We start from the raw sequence: 16,633 nt of genomic DNA, 5'->3' as shown, positions 1-16,633 counted from the left end.
GGGATGAAGCTGTTGGAATGTCTGCTTGTTTTAGTTGGCATTGTTCGGTAGCGCATACCTGAGGGAAGGAGCTGGAAGAGGTGGTGACCAGGAGGGTCCAAGAGGGTTTTGCGTGCTCTTGTCTTAGTTCTGGCAGCGTGGAAATCCTCAAGGGGGGGATAGGGGGGTACCGACAATCTTTCCAGCAGTTTTGATTGTCCATGCAGTCGGAGTTTGTCCCTTTTTTGTAGCAGCACCAAACCAGACTGTGCTGGAAGAACACAGGACTGATTTGATGACCGCTGTGTAGAACTCCCTCAACAGCTCCTGTGGCAGGCCGTGCTTCCTCAGAAGCCGCAGGAAGTACATCCTATGCTGGGTCTTTTTGAGGACAGAGTTGATGTTGATCGCCCACTTCAGGTCCTGAGAGACTGTAATTCCCAGGAACTTGAAGGTCTCGACGGTTGACACAGAGTAGTTGGACAGCGTGAGGGGCCTCCTGAAGTTCACGATCATCTCTTCAGTCTTGAGCGTGTTCAGCTCCAGGTTGTGTCAGCCACACCACAGCTCAAGCCGCTCCACTTCCTGTCGATACGCAGACTCGTCACCGTCTTTGATGAGGCCGATGACCGGTGTAGTCTGCAAACTTCAGGAGTTTGAAGAGAGAAGAGCAGCAGAGAGAGGACACAAACTTGGGGCGCCCCGGTGCTGGTGGTGCGTGTAGATGAGGTGGTGTCCCCCAGCCTCACCTGCTGTGTCCTGCCCATCAGGAAGCTGTAAATACACTGGCAGATGGGAGGCGAGACGGTGAGCTGCAGAAGCTTGGAGGAGATGGTGTTGAACGCAGAGCTGAAGTCCACGAACAGGATCCTCGCGTAGGTCCCCGCACTGTCGAGGTGTTCTAGGATGAAGGGCAATCCCATGCTGACTGCATCATCCGCAGACCTGTTTGCTTGGTAGCAAAACTGCAGAGGGTCCAGCAGGGGATCTGTGACGTTCTTGAGGTGGTCCAGCACGAGGCGTTCAAAGGACTTCATGACCACAGATGTCAGGGCGACAGGTCTGTAGTCATTCAGACCCGAGATTGCAGGTTTCTTGGGGACTGGGATGATGGTGGAGCGTTTGAAACAGGATGGTACGTCGCACAGTTCCAGAGATCTATTGTGCTGTGTGAAGACTGTAGCAAGCTGTTCCGCGCAGACTTTGAGGCAGGATGGGTCAATCAAGCTTTGTCAATCTTTTGTTGTTTGAAGATGCGTCTCACATCGTGTTCGTGGATGGTCAACACAGAAGTCAGAGGTGTGATTGTAGTCGGTGGTGTGGCTGGGTGGTTGTGGGGTGTGATAGTGTCCTTTTCAAATCTGCAGTAGAAGGTGTTTAAGTTGTCGGCTAGCCTTTTTTTTAGTCTATTGTTCTCAGCTTGGGGGATTGGTCGCTTGTAATTGTTTAGCAATTGTAATGCGTGCCAGACTGATTTATAGTCGTTAGCGGTGAACTGCTTTTCTCACTTTACTTCATAGTTTCTCTTTGCAATGTTAATTTCTTTAGTCAGCTGGTTTCTTGCACGATTATACAGGGCCCTATGCCCACTTCAATGTGCATCCTCTTTAGCCTGGCGAAGTTGCTTAGGTTTGGCAGTAAACCACAACTTGTTGTTATTGAACATGTGAAATTACTTTGTTGGTACACACACCTCTTCACAGAAACTGATATAGGATTGTCAGTGTCCGTATAGTCATCCAAGCTGCCAGCTGAATTTTCAAAGACACTCCAGTCTGTGCAGTCTAGACAACGTTGAAGTTCTATCTTTGCTTCATTGGTCCACTATTTTCACCATAGGCTTCGCGCATTTATGTTATGCCTGTATGTTGGTATTAAATGAATTAATTCACGAAAGTTGGTGAAATAAAGTCCTGGGTAGGCTCCCTGATGTTTAGCAAGTCTTCCCTTGTGTAAGCGAGTCACGTAATGTCTCCAGAGACAAACGAAAAACACAAAAACGAGGATGCTCGAAACCGAGGCGTCCACATGGATAAACGCCATCTTAATCAATAAGATCTGTAATAAGATCTGGTGTGAATATTAAACTTATGTACTGTAAGTTGCCATTTTTTGAAATGTTGCATTTCAGTGCGATGAAATGGTTGCACTGCTGCCTCTCTCCCATTAGCTACCACTTGAGTATTGAAATATGGAATTTTTTTCCAGCCTTTCCAATTTGAACCACAGCAAAAACTACTCAAAACAAGCATCAAAATGAAGATCAGAGATATGAAAATGCAAACAACCTCGCCTAACTAGAAAAATCACTGCTTCTGACTTAAAGACCATTACAATATTTCAACTGAGCCGCTAATGGATTTGCTATTAAACTGTCTCCATCGCTGTGTTTGTGTAGCTCTCTTTGCCTCTAACACTAAAGCCATTGTACTCACTCACACTTTCCACCATCTCATCCCTTGGCCTGGAGGGATCTTGGCATCATGTTGAGCCAATTGTGCCGCACTGCAGTGATCCAGAAAACCCACGCAGCCCAACATTCTGGCCTCTGTGACCTGGCAACCCGTGTAACAGCAGTGTTTGCAATCGATTGAGGGCTTTGTAGCCCCCAGTCAAGTACTGTCTGGAAAAGCTGCCTGCAGTGCCATTCAGAAGGAAAGAATACCATGGTTGTTATTTTTGCCTGTATATGGATGGCAAGAAATGTTGTTGGTTGCTCCGGGAGAGGAGAACCGACCTTAAATTAGGATCCATCTTATTTCTAAGATCCTCAATTCTGCTGTCGCATCACTGGGCAAAAGTTGATTGTACACTTATTCCAGAAGAAGGAGTAGCCTCAACAAGGGGTGTTTAGAGAAGGAGAGTCTAAGAAAATAAGAAGAGCACTTGTGCAAAATATGTAAATATCCATCGGTTTGTGACTGGCTTGGGTGTGGGCAAACTGGCAAAGGGAACTGCTGTGTATACGTGTTGTGTAGTTGTTTTGATGTAGGAGTAGCTTTAGCTGTCCATAGTAGCCAAAAATTGCCCGGCTAGTGCCATGAGACTGAGGTGGACTGTTTGTCTGAACAACAGTCGCTGATGTTGCTAAGGTTAAAGGTAGAGGCCTGAGTTACAGTAGTACCCAATCTAAAGTAGCTGTGTGTGTGTGTGGGCGGGGGGTGCCCTATAAATGTAGCATGTCACGTTTAGACCCTGGCTTCGGTCATTATACGAGAGACCCACTTACATTGTAGTTGTTTGTCATCTGCTTAACTGTGTGTTGTTTGAACTGATCGCTGGTCGATTTGAGTTGTCAGTGATTACTATTTGCATCACTTACTCTGATCTTACAGAAGACCTGATAAGATGGGATGGTCCCTGCAAGTCCTACTCAATTTTAAACTTTTCCATCAGTGTTCCACATCTAAAAAAAATACCTGCTCCGGTACACAGATTTTTTTTCAACTATATTGGCCATTCAAACAGTAGTTTGAAATGGACGCATCACACAGTATTTGATTAGTTTTATATATTAAGTGGTTATTTTAATCAGTATTCTTTATCAGTATTGTTAGCCACACAGGTAAGGGGAGAAACAAATTACTATTTCAAAAGTAGGTGAGTTTGTTGTCGCTTTTATTTTAGAATATTGTGTGTGGCATCATTAATACGCTATGGTGGTGAGCCCTATACATCGTATCGATGCCTCAACATCAGGTATACGTTAACGTTGATGAAATTAAACTACATGCCATTTTCTAGACCTCTTATCCTGTTCGTTGTTGTGGGGACCAGTGACGTATCCCCAAGTGACTTCAGGAGAAAGGCGGACTACTCACTGGACTGGTCACCAGTCAACGGCACATGTTGAGGCGGAAAAGTCATTCAATAAGGGACTTCTATTTCTATGAAATCGAAACATTATTGATGTGTCGCTGCTCTGTTCCGTTTTTTTTTTTTTTTTTTTGTAATAAATATTCATTGTTGATTGATCATAACATTGACCTAAATATAGCCATCAATTTTCTTTACCGCTTATCCTCACTAGGGTCGCGGGCTGCTGGAGCCTATCCCAGCTATCTTCGGGCGGGAGGCGGGGTACACCCTGAACCAAATTTTTATATATATATATATATATATATATATATAATAAAATAGAATGCATCACAAATTTCTTGTGAATGCTACATGGGTGCTATTGGTATTCTATGGGTAGCTCAGCAGCACCATGCTTGCTCCCTGGCACCACCAATAGTCAATTGGCAGGTCCGTTGGTCCAGAGGTCCAATCTTCATTGCATACAGTTCGAGACTATACTTCTTTAAACCAGACTTTATAAATTATTTATATCAAAAGCCCAACCGACTATGTCCAAACTAAGATCTTTGTTGTATGCCTGCGTTTCCTATGTCAGTTCTTCTCACTGCTACTGTCTTTTCCTTGTTGCATCACTACTAGTGGCGCGTAACCATGTAGTAAATGAACATATTTTTGCACTATAGGTGGGCTCTTTCTGGGAAGTGCAGCACATTAACTCTGATGACTTAAGTCAATGGGGCTATAGATTGAAGCAGGCTGGTAGCTGTTTCTCTCATCTCATTGTCACTTTGAGCCTGTGCTCTATTTTACAACAGCCCCCAAGTCTTACTGCCAAGTTGGTAACAGAAAGTCCATGAATATCAGATGTAGCCCCCAGCTTCTGGAGTCCTACTAAGACTGTCGCGCGAGCAACACTTAAAGATCCCTCTTCTTCCTCTCACTCACTCTGCATCTGTTTAAAGCCCCTTGTTGTAACAGCCACTTTTATGACCACCAAACAGATGTCAGGCAAAGGCGGTATCGGTGAGGTGTGTGGGTCCACCGAGAAAGTGAAAAACGCTTATTCTCTGCAGCAAAGTAGCAGTACGAGGCCAACGCAATGCAGTAGTTAAGGTTTTGCCTTAATTCAGCTCCCCCAGTAACAAGAGTAATTTTGTTTAATAGCTGCACTGGTGGCAGTGGTCTCATATACTGTAGCATGGCCCACTTTGAAGACAAGTGCTCGGCAATAGATTCAGCAGCTCTGGGCTCAGGTGGAGGGAGGGCACAATAGAAGCACTTAGTGCATATTATCATTACCATGTGTGCAATACTTACAGCCAAAAGCCTCAAAGATTTCCATGGTCCATTTGCCATGTAACACATTTAATTGTAAATGACCATCTAACTACACTCACCGACGACAAATATGTACACTGTAATAAGATTTGGCCTGGCAAAGACAATATAATTGATGTAGATGAACAATGTCAAATAGGTATTCATTTAATAACGTGGTTGTTGTTTGCAATTGTGTAAAACAGCACTCATTGATAGATTCATCCATTCATCAATACATTTTCTCTACCTTTTATCTTCATTAGTACCCTGTACTCGTCGCCAGCCAATCGCAGGGCACATAGACAAACGACCATTCACTCTTACATTCACAGCTAAGGGCAGTTTTAGAGTCTTCAATTAACCTATATTGCTAGGTGTTTAATAATTTGCCACTTTTATATGGTAACAGTAATATTATGAACAGCTGATAGAATGCAATGCTTTACAATTGAACACCTTTGTAAAGACAGAAACTTGTCTAGAATCTATGTAGCGTATGTATGTATATATGTAATCTATCTATAGTGACTATAAAAGTGTACACCCCCTGTTCAAACATCAGGATGATATGAGACCAGGATAAATCATTTCAAGTTTTTTAACTCTTTTTTTTATTTTTTTATTTGTTTTTTTAACCAGTACAACTCAGTTGAATTTCTTTAAATCTTTGTGCGACCAGAAGTAGGAATAAACAACTCAGGTAATGTGGTTGCAAAAGTGTGCACACCCTCACAACCTGGGATGTGTCTATGTTTAGAATGAACAAATCCCATTCAAACTCATGTGGCATGGGTGTCATCGCAAACCTGACATCATTTAAAGTGCCTCTGATTAACCCCAAATAAAGTCCAGTTGTTCTCGTAGGCTTTTCCTGACATTATTGTCTTTCGAGTGAAAGTCTCAAGTTTTTATTTTTTTATTTTTTATTTTTTTATTTTTTGCACTGCTAGTATTTTGAACTTTTCATAATTCGGTGATCAACCAAACCATTTTTTTTACCACGTGCCCTCGACCCACCCGTACTGAGTATGCAGCCCAACCATCCATCCATCCATCCATCCATCCATCCATTGAACCATCTACATATAGTAATACTTAAAGAACTACCATATAGCACAAATAAAATACAGTAATATGAAGTACTTATTTACAACATATACTATATATGACACAGTTGACCTTAATCAAACCTTTCAGCAATCCTTGGCTGTTCTGATTGATACTAGAAACTGAGGCCCATTCTTTCATTTTCTTTTTTTGTTTGTTTGTTTTATTATCCAAATTCGTGAATACATGTTGCTATTTTCTGCATCCTGAACCTGTCATTGCCTTTCATCCCTCTGTAATAATCCCATTCCTGGGACTGAGTGGCAACCAATCCAGGTTGTACCCCCCCTCTAAACGAAAGTCAGATGAGAGAAGCTTCATTTTACACACAAACCTAACGAGAACAACAGATACAGAAAACGAACGGATGGATGTTTTGACAGCTGTAAAAAAAAAAAAAAAAAAAAAAAAACCTTTGTTCATTGATAACAAACATATACTGTACTTACCTCAGTAAGTACAGGATAGCATATTTGTCTGGCTGTCAGCAGCCTTCTCTCAGTTGCTTTAATTCATTGTTTTCTGTGCTGTCATCCCCAAGGCTGACATTTGTGTCTGGAGCCCTGCATTGCTCAAAGCTGCATGCCAATGTGAGCTCATGCAGCCAACCCTGACGGTTGGTTTTGACAGACAGCAGCATGAGATTATTCGTGTCTATGCATGAAATACAAACAATGTGTGCCAGCCTGGTTTATTGTTCATGCCCCAACAAAGTCACCTCTTTCAAATCTAAATTTGTTAAGTTAGTGGAACTGAATAGAGAGAGAGAGCAATCCATGTAAGAGTATAGAAATTGTACAGTTAAAATTTGATTTTTAAAATAGTTACAGTAAGTTTGTGTTGTTTTAGATGTTTCAACCATACACCGTTTTTGGCTCATTTGTCATTGACCAGGTAGAAAAAAAGTACCTTGTGGAAAGAGAACTGTCAAAGATGTATTTTTTTATTTTTACTGCAGATGACTTAGGGATATGGAACTTGCAAAATTTCCTTACTGAACAATGTGGAATTTAGTTAGCAGTTAATCACGCTGTTAAATATAATATATCAAATGTTTTTAAGGTGCACTAGTTATGCGGTATGAATCGCTTAGTGCAGGGGTGGCCAACTTATTTTGTATGACGGTAACAACAGTTGTGGTCACTGCAAGTCCGACAACAAAGCCAAGTTAGGATCTTACGTGTTGTGGTGTGAGGAAAACATTCCCACACATACCGTATAAAGTAATCCAAACATTGATGTCTTTGAGTGAAAAAACGAAACAAAACGTGTTCATCTGTGTTGAGTTTTAGTTGAAGTTGTTGCAATGTTTGCTGTCCTTCTTGTCAAAGGGCTGTCAGGGAAGTGTGGCTAGCAAACAGGGGCTCCTCTTTTGGCTCTATAAAAATAATATTATGCCTATTTGGATAAGACGTCTGAAAATAGAGTAGGTTCTGTGCTCTCCGTCGCATTCGTGCTTTGTCTCAACTCAATCATTGTGATTTCCGAAGTAATTCGGGGAGTTGCTGACAAGGTGTGTCAGAAAGGTTCCAGGACTGATTTCAAATCCACATTACAAGTTTTCCCCTTTGAAGTAATCTTCCTGGAGTCCAACACACTCTCTCAGCCTTCTCTGCCACACCTTCATGCCTTCACCCCTGGAAGGATTCTTTTGTGATCCTCCCCAGCTCCGGCATCACGGCCATCTTGAGGTCATCCATGTCTTAAAACGGGTCGCCTTGATTTCTCCTTTGAGCTTTGCGAAAGAGGAAAAAAATTACACAGAGCCAGTTTGGGTGAGTAGGGACGTTGAAGACCAAGGCGATGTTATTCTAGGCCAGAAACTGTCAGTTGCTCAGGGCATTGAGAGCAGGCGTGTTGTCATGGTGAAGCAGCAACAGGTTGTCCTGCCACAACTCACACCACTTGTCACGCACTGAATGAAGCAAAGGGCGAAAGATATCTATGTAGACGTGGCGGCTAATTGTCTGGCCCACATCGAAGGGGAAAACTAATCATTTGTACTTTGGGTTTGACAATAGAGAGACTAGAAACAATACGATAACGTCAGTGCATTCACCATATTCGATGCGACAAGTCTGCCTGTAACCTAATGCAAGTAAATTTGACTGAATTGAATTAAGCGAAAATCTACATTGCACAAAGTGAATGCCTCTCATTCACACATTTACACACACATTAACATATTTGGGAAATGGAGAGGCACCAAAACAACATGGAGTTTTCAAAGCTAATGAATATACAGTAAATGCTTAAGCCCATATTTATCATCACAGGGACAGTTTTACATACTAAATTGGATTACTACACACCACACATAAAGGTTGTGTTCCACCGCCGATCAAGAAATCTCATGTTATCACACGTGATCTAAAAAAAAAAAAAACGAAGCCGGATACGCACCGACGTTTCCCGAGTGTTCCCGAAGGTTGCCGGAGCCGAGAGCCTTGTGAAATGGCGATGTTCTTAAAAAAGAACCATTCGCACTCATATTCACGCCTATGGACAATTTGAAATCGTCCATAAAAATACAGTTTATAGATATGGATACCTACCGTATGTTGTGGTTTACGACAATACTTAACTTTGGTGGATGAACGAGGGAAGCTTGAATTCATTGTCGCCAGCGATGATCGTCGCGGCAAGTTCAGTTCACGTGAATTGGAGCGGATGATGAGCTCAAAATATCCCCTCTCTACTTTGACCCACATCCAATCTCAGCGCACATGCCCTATTAGTGGGCCAACAATCCATCGCTAGGTGTACCTCACAAGGTTTATATCAGTGATTCCCAACCAGTGTGCCGGGCACATTAGTGTGTCTTCAGGTGTGCCATGGGAAATTATCAATTTTTACTTAATTGCTCAGAAAATTATTTCCAAGAAATAATGTATCTTTATTCATCTATTTATGCCAGTGAAGCGTAGTGACAGCCAGAACAAATAAATGCTCTTCTATTACAACCCCAATTCCAATGAAGTTGGGAAGTTGTGTTAAACAAACAGAATACAATGATTTGGAAATCATGTTCAACTTATATTTAATTGAATACACTACAAAGACACGATATTTAATGTTCAAACTGATCAACTTTATTGTTTTTAGCAAATAATCACTAACAAATAATCATTAAATTAATCATCATTAACATTAATTAAATAATCATTAACAAATAATCATTACCTTTTATCCTTACTCATTATGGCTGGTCATGTTTACCACTGTGTTACATCACCTTTTCTTTTAACAACATTCAATAAAGGTTTGGGAACTGAGGACACTAATTATTGAAGCTTTGTAGGTGGAATTCTTTCCCATTCTTGCTTGATGTACAGCTTCAGCTGTTCAACGGTCCGGGGTCTCCGTTGTCGTATTTTACGCTACATAATTCGCCACACATTATAAGTGGGTGACAGGTCTAGACTGCAGGCAGGTCAGTCTACTAGACTGACCTGCCTGCAGTCTAGACCTGTCTCTTTTACTACAAAGCCACGCTGTTGTAACACGTACAGAATGTGGTTTGGCATTGTCTTGCTGAAATAAGCAGGGGCGTCCATGAAAAAGACATCGCTTGGATGGCAGCATATGTTTCTCCAAAACCTGTATGTACGTTTCAGTATTAATGGTGCCTTCACAGATGTGTAATTTTACAATGCCATTGGCACTAACACAGCCCCATACCATCACCGATGCTGGCTTTTGAATTTTGCGTCCATAACAGTCCGGATGGTTCTTTTCCTCTTTGGCCCGGAGGACACGACGTCCACAATTTCCAAAAACAATTTGAAATGTGCACTCGTCGGACCACAGAACACTTTTCCACTTTTCATCAGTCCATCTAAGATGATCTCGGGCCCAGAGAAGCCGGCGGCGTTTCTGGGTGTTGTTGATAAATGGCTTTTGCTTTGCATAGTAGAGTTTCAAGTTGCACTTACGGATGTAGTGCCAAACTGTTTTTACTGACATAGGTTTTCTGAAGTGTTCCTGAGCCCATGTGGTGCTATCCTTTACACATTAGGTGTCGGTTTTGTATGCAGTGCCGCCTGAGGGATCATGGGCATTCAATGTTGGTTTTCGGCCTTGCCGCTGACATGCAGTGATTTCTCCAGATTCTCTGAACCTTTTGATGATATTATGGACCGTAGATGATGAAATCCCTAAATTCCTTGCAATTGTACGTTGAGGAACATTGTCCTTAAACTGTTGGACTATTTTCTCACCCACTTGTTCAGAAAGAGGTGAACCTCGCCCCCATCTTTGCTTGTGAATGACTCAGCAATTCAGGGAAGCTCCTTTTCCACCCAATCATGGCACCCACCTGTTCCCAATTAGCCTGTTCACCTGCGGGATGTTCCAAACAGGTGTTTGATGCCACTTGTCGCAGCTTTTTTGGAACATGTTTCAGCCCTAAAATTCTAAGTTAATGATTATTTGCTAAAAACAATAACGTTGATCAGTTTTAACATTAAATATCTTGTCTTTGTAGTGTATTCAAATAAATACAGGTTGAACATGAATTGCAAATCATTGTATTCTGTTTTTATTTAGGTTTCACACAACGTCCCAACTACATTGGAATTTGGGTTGTAGATGGCAGGAAGTACATACAGTAATTAATGTGTCCACTTATCGTGACATTTTTGTTTGTTGGTGTGCCGTGAGATGTTCAGTTGTAACAAATGTGGCTTGGCCCCATAAAGGTTGGAAATCACTGCTTTATACACACTGAACGCGCATTCGCTTCCCTTACACCACTGTGAGGGAAAGGAAACTTTCCCCGGCCCGTTCTCTTCAGCAGGTCGTCGGCGCACGTCTGCAAATGAAGCAAATGCGCGTTCAACTTGCATCAATAACTCCCGTGATCAAACTCTTTCGAGGAATGTGAGACTGAACTAGGCATCAAAGAATGCAACATCCCTATGGAGCAGATACCGCGATATGGACCAATCAGAGACAAGGTGTTTAATAATGAGAATAATGAGAATTCTGACTATCTGAAATGCCAGGCAGAAAAACATTAACTAGAATAGATTGATCAAGGACATTTTGGCATTTCCAACCATTATAATCATGCAAACTGGATAAAAGGACATCAAAGATGATCAAAATTAGTTAAAAAAAAACAGTGATGGAAGGCGACCTTTAAAGGTTGCTAATCCAAGCAAGATCTTTTGCCTAATTTTGAGCTCATGGCCAATTGACAAAGCAATAATCCTGCATAGTTTCAAGAAAATAGGATCTGTCTAGAAGAACGCAACATAAACATGAATTGATTGGACCACTTCCCTCATCCATTTGATGTTGGATAACTTGGGTTCTTTCAACATTCAATACTCCTCTCCTTTAACACTGAAAAGCCCTTGACCTGGTTGTGGACCCGAACAGTCCAGTTGCGGTCGATTCAATGCCCTGAGAATGAAATGTAAAAGCAGCTGCGTTTCTGCCCGCTTTGTACACAAAGCAATTCTCTGTCCGAGATTCGAGATTACACACCTTCAATTATGCATCACTAAAATAGTGCATTGAGCAGTACTTGTATTTGAAGAGCAAACAGACAAACTGTATAATTCTATTCACTGAACCAGCACAGGCACTAAAAGCGGTTCAGTGCTTCTCCATCACAGGTGCTATAGTTCATAAAGATGAGCGTACTGTATTACATCAAGTCATTGCTGGTCTGAGGATAAGGATCACATTTCCTTTTCCTTCCCACAAGCGTTAGTCGGAACTCATATTTTGTGATTCGCTAACTTAGTTGCTTCATGTTTGTACTTCACATGACTTCCGCTGTATATTGTTCAGGGTGTCTCTGGATCCTTAAAGGTAATTTCAAAGTCTTGAATTCGATTTTCCAAAATGAAGTCCATAATTATCCTTAAAAATAAACACAAATCTGCTTGTTCAAAGGTCTTAGAAATGCCACAGACACAACTTTTACAATTAGTTAGCAATCACTCTAAAATTGTGATGACTTATTTTATATGGTATTGCCATATAATTGATTGAGACCATATTGCCTCTAACCTGTTTAGTAATTGAGAGTTCTTAAATTTGATCAAAGTGACTTAGAAGTCTTAAATTTAGCTTGCTTAAAGCTGCTTATACTACATACAGTGCTTTAATGCCCTGATAGTTGTAATACGCATTTAGACTTATTTTTCTAAATTCCCCAAAACGTTGGTTCTAGGTCTGAGTGAACTGCAGAAGTTCTGAAGGCTCAACATTGTACATTAATGTTTTGAGCAAATATAGTATATATATATATATACATACATATATATATATAAATAGTGGTTATAGGAAGCAAACTCAATGAAAATAGTAAACTCCATCATCATTACACACATTATCACTTATCTAAGCTTTATTGGTTTTATATTTTATGATTAGAACAATCATCTGTAGAGTTAATACAGGTTGCTATAATATTTACAATCATAATGGCAGTTTGACCCTGGAACACATTACAGTATTTGTATTTCACATATTTTGTATTGATAAAATAGTTTTGAAACACCGACAAATTGGAGGTCGACCAGCCTCCCGGAACATATTGTGTTCGCTCCTTTGCTGTGAAAACCAACACTGGAATTAAACATTAGTTCACATAAAAATCTGTATTCCTTTAACAGAACATATTTGTGCACTGTAGGAGACCAAACATGTCATTGTAATTGTAGTTTATCGACAAAAGTGTGCAGTATGGCAAAGAGATTTCCATTGTCTCTAGGCCGATGACGACACTTTTTAACGTGGCTGCTTTAGTATCTATATTTGGAAGTATTTTGTGGAAAAACTCCAAATTGGTATCCAAAACAGTGATCATCTGTTTATGTCCTTGGAAAGCGATTTAACAAGCTGTGTGTACAGAGCATCCTTCTCCAAAGTCGCAGCCATAGAGCAGATATACAGTATATTTCCCTTTCTATAGCATGGATAATCAAAATGAATGAAAGAGGCGCACAGAGATTACATATCGACCCACATAAGAAAATGACAACCAGCCAGGTAGACAGCTTCGCCCGGGAACCGAAATGGGAAGAAGCAAAGCGAGATAGATGCTGCTGCTCCAGACAAGAGTAAATGACAACAGGTAGACTGAGAATGCTAGAACGAAAAAAAAAAAAACATCAAATAATGAAAACGAGGTGCAAGGATTGGAATCGATTGTAACAGTGCTTATTAAAAAAACACACACAGTGAAACACGTCACTCCTCACAAAGAAGCTGTTTACACGCATCTTCGCGCGTGTAAATGTAGGAGGTCGTTGGCGAGCATGCTTTGGCCCTATAGATTGATAAAAATGTTGTTGACTACGTTAAAAGTATTGGATTATTATGAAAAAAAAATATCGGGATGAAAAAAGTCAACAAGCGTGTGTGAAATTGTTACACTGCTGCAATAGCTGATTTCACAGTTGTGTGTCATAAAATATAGCTTGTAAAAGTATAAGAGTAATAAACGGGGTAGACGGAACTGTATGGAATGTTTCCGAATGGTAAGAACGAGCCCAGTCAGTGGCGGCCCTAGCTTGAATGGTAACCTTTGTGAGATGCTCCTTTGTCGGGAGTTCCCAGCATGCCTAGTGGCATTTTGTAACTCATGTTAAGTTTTACTGAATGTTTTTTCCCTCTAGTAGTAGTGTGTAGTACTTTTGTGCCATCTTGTGGCATCTTGGTGCAGAGAAACTTTGTTCGTGAGTTGAAGCGTTCATTTAGACAAAAGAAATGCTTTGCATCTTTTGACCTTTATAGGCAATTCTAAATCTTTTTTTCAATAATTTGTGAATTTTTGCTATTTGCGGCTGGGCTCGGTCCATAGCCCTCGCAAAGAACGGGTGAACACTGTACATACAATCCTTTCTGGGAAGTTGGAAGTTTATCCGGAGTGTGAAAAAAATCAGGTTTAATCAGGTTAGTAACAAATTAGAGCAAAGATGATCAGCACGATAATTTACAAGATACATGTTTTGATTTGTTTAGTGTTCATATTTTAAAGTAGTGTATGTCTTGGTGAATTAATGTTCAGCTCATATGGTAATGTGTTGCGTGATGATCGTTTTTGATTATGATTGTTGAGTAATCCTGGTAGATATTTCCGAATGCACACTGGGGTCGAGCTCAAAGTGATGATTGGTATGTTATAATGGAGGGAAGTTAAAAAGAGGTACTACGCATACTGTAAAAAACAGTCTTACGTAACCTACTGTATGTGGCCAGAAGCCTAGCTGTGATCGAAGAAAACAACATGCCGCATTAGCGCCAATACAGAGCAGCTGCGCTGACTCGGTAATGGCGGTTATATTAATAATGTTCGAAATAACACTGCATAAAATCAGTCTCTATGATAGCCTCCAAGCATTTAGTTGGCATTCATGTTTAAAAAAAATAAAAAAAAAACGGTCAGGAGTGGACCTTGAAAAGTCACTGGTACAGAAACACAAATCAAGTATGGTTCCTGTTTTTCTTTTTTTAAAGTTGATTGTACCTCCAGATAGGGTTTGAAATGTCTTTTGGCCACAACTTATTCTATGACTATGCATATGAAATGTTTGACCACACTGACTTCGTAAATAGATAGCTGCGTACTCCGACATGGGCGCTGTGATCTTATGCTTGCTGCCTTTTCTCCAATTCTGTTTACTTTCCACCCCCTGTCGGAAGTTTGAATACGCGTATTTACATCGGGCCTCCGTCTTGAGCTTGTATCAGTTCAATCGCTCTGTAGAATGCTTACTCTATGTTGGGTTTGGCAGCTAATTGGCTCGTGGATTTTCATCACGGTCATTTCCGGTCACGCAAGCAAAAGTAAACCATTTCGTGTGCATATACACTGCAATGAAAAATTATTGGCCCCCTTCTCAAATTTATATATGTTTGCATAGTTTCCCCTCTTTGTTTACGATCTTCAAAGAAATGTAAATATCAGACAAATATAATCAATGTGAACTTAAAATGCTGTTTTTGATTGGTGAATTCATTAATTAAGGGGGAGAAAAATAATATTCAAAGTTACCTGGCCCTGTGTGAAAATGTAATGGCCCCCTAAACCTAATAACTGGTTAGAGAATATGAGAAGGGAGCCAATACTTTTTCACGACACTGTATTGAGAAGGAAATATGTGGTGGAACATCTACATTGGAATGCCCTCATAGAATTCATTCCACTTTATTTTTTGCTTTTTCTTTGACTTTTTTTTTTTTTTTTTTAGTGGTGACACCACACGGTTATAGTGAAGAAGAAAAATGTGATGATGAACCAGAAATTGAAATTATTGCAACGTAGGAAAACAGTATATGCATCTATCTTGGCTCCTGTTATGGCTAAAAAGGTGGCATATGGCTGAATAGGCGAAGGAAATGTATATTGGCTAGTGAGCTGAGTATCTCTGAAGCACAGGGAGAAATGCAGATTCCTCGTTGTGTCCGTCACTCGACAGGGCGAGTACACAATTAGTTTTAGTTTTAAACGATCAGCAGCGGTAAATTTCTTTGTCCCTCAGCTTGATCAGTGTAGTAACATTTAGAAATTTTAAGATCGATGAGAAGGAGGAACAACGTCACTGTGCAACGGTGTCGCGAGAGAGGCAACAAGTCATTGCAGGATGACAGACTGAACTGAAATAAATAATGGGACTGGAGTTATGGCCCACAGGGGTGCTTTTAATGAATGAATGACAAATATGAATTTCATCTCTCTCATCTGGATGACGATTGATTGAGAAAGCATTTAACAGAATTCAGTTGAATGTGCTGCGTGAAAATACATTGATATAGTATGTTTGGTGGTGAGGGCAGGATTGTGGGCGGGGGGGTCCGTGAGGGTGTATAGTGGGAGGGGATTGGGGGTGGTGGAAGATAAATGAGCGGGGCTGTGTTATGGGATTGCAAATTCAAAGTGCTTTGTGAAACAGAGAGAATTTCCCTCCTCCTCCTCTTCCTCCCTTCTCGCGCGCTCCCACACGCGGCTGCTGTGCTGCTGCAGTCAAACCTCAGTCGGACACGTTGAGCTGCGCACCGCCTCTTCTCCTCTCTCATCTTTCTCCTCCCGTGGCTCGACAGTTGGGATACTTTTCTATTTTGACACCTTTCTGCGTTAGTCAGGTGTCGCTTATCTTACTTGGCTACTCTGAATGGAAACCAACAGATGATGCTCGTGTACTGCGGCGCTCCGCAGCCAACGTGTGTCGTAATGCGCCTTTGGACCGGAGAGCAGAGAATGTAGGCGGGCTGACGAACCAATACAGAACGAATCTAAGAAGAATTGGACTCTTTCAGGCTCATTTCTTCACGATGGATTCTGTTTGTCTTTGTCAATGGGAAAAAATAGATTTTTAGAAACTTAGATTCTTAAACGTGAGCATTTCAGCACCTTGGACAGGGATAATAGCTTGTTGGAAATCCAATTGAAAGGAGAATCTGGACT

General features: G+C 41.0%; 1 protein-coding gene across 1 annotated transcript in view; it reads left to right on the top strand.

Moving 5' to 3' along the window:
• gabbr1b (gamma-aminobutyric acid (GABA) B receptor, 1b) overlaps nt 1–16,633 on the top strand; it is a 235,893-nt gene that overhangs the window by 110,596 nt on the left and 108,664 nt on the right.

The sequence above is a fragment of the Phycodurus eques genome, chromosome 20, assembly GCF_024500275.1.
Source record: "Phycodurus eques isolate BA_2022a chromosome 20, UOR_Pequ_1.1, whole genome shotgun sequence".
In the NCBI taxonomy this organism is placed as follows: Eukaryota; Metazoa; Chordata; class Actinopteri; order Syngnathiformes; family Syngnathidae; genus Phycodurus; species Phycodurus eques.
Note: the sequence above shows the minus strand (reverse complement) of the source record. Positions and strands in the feature narration are given on the sequence as shown.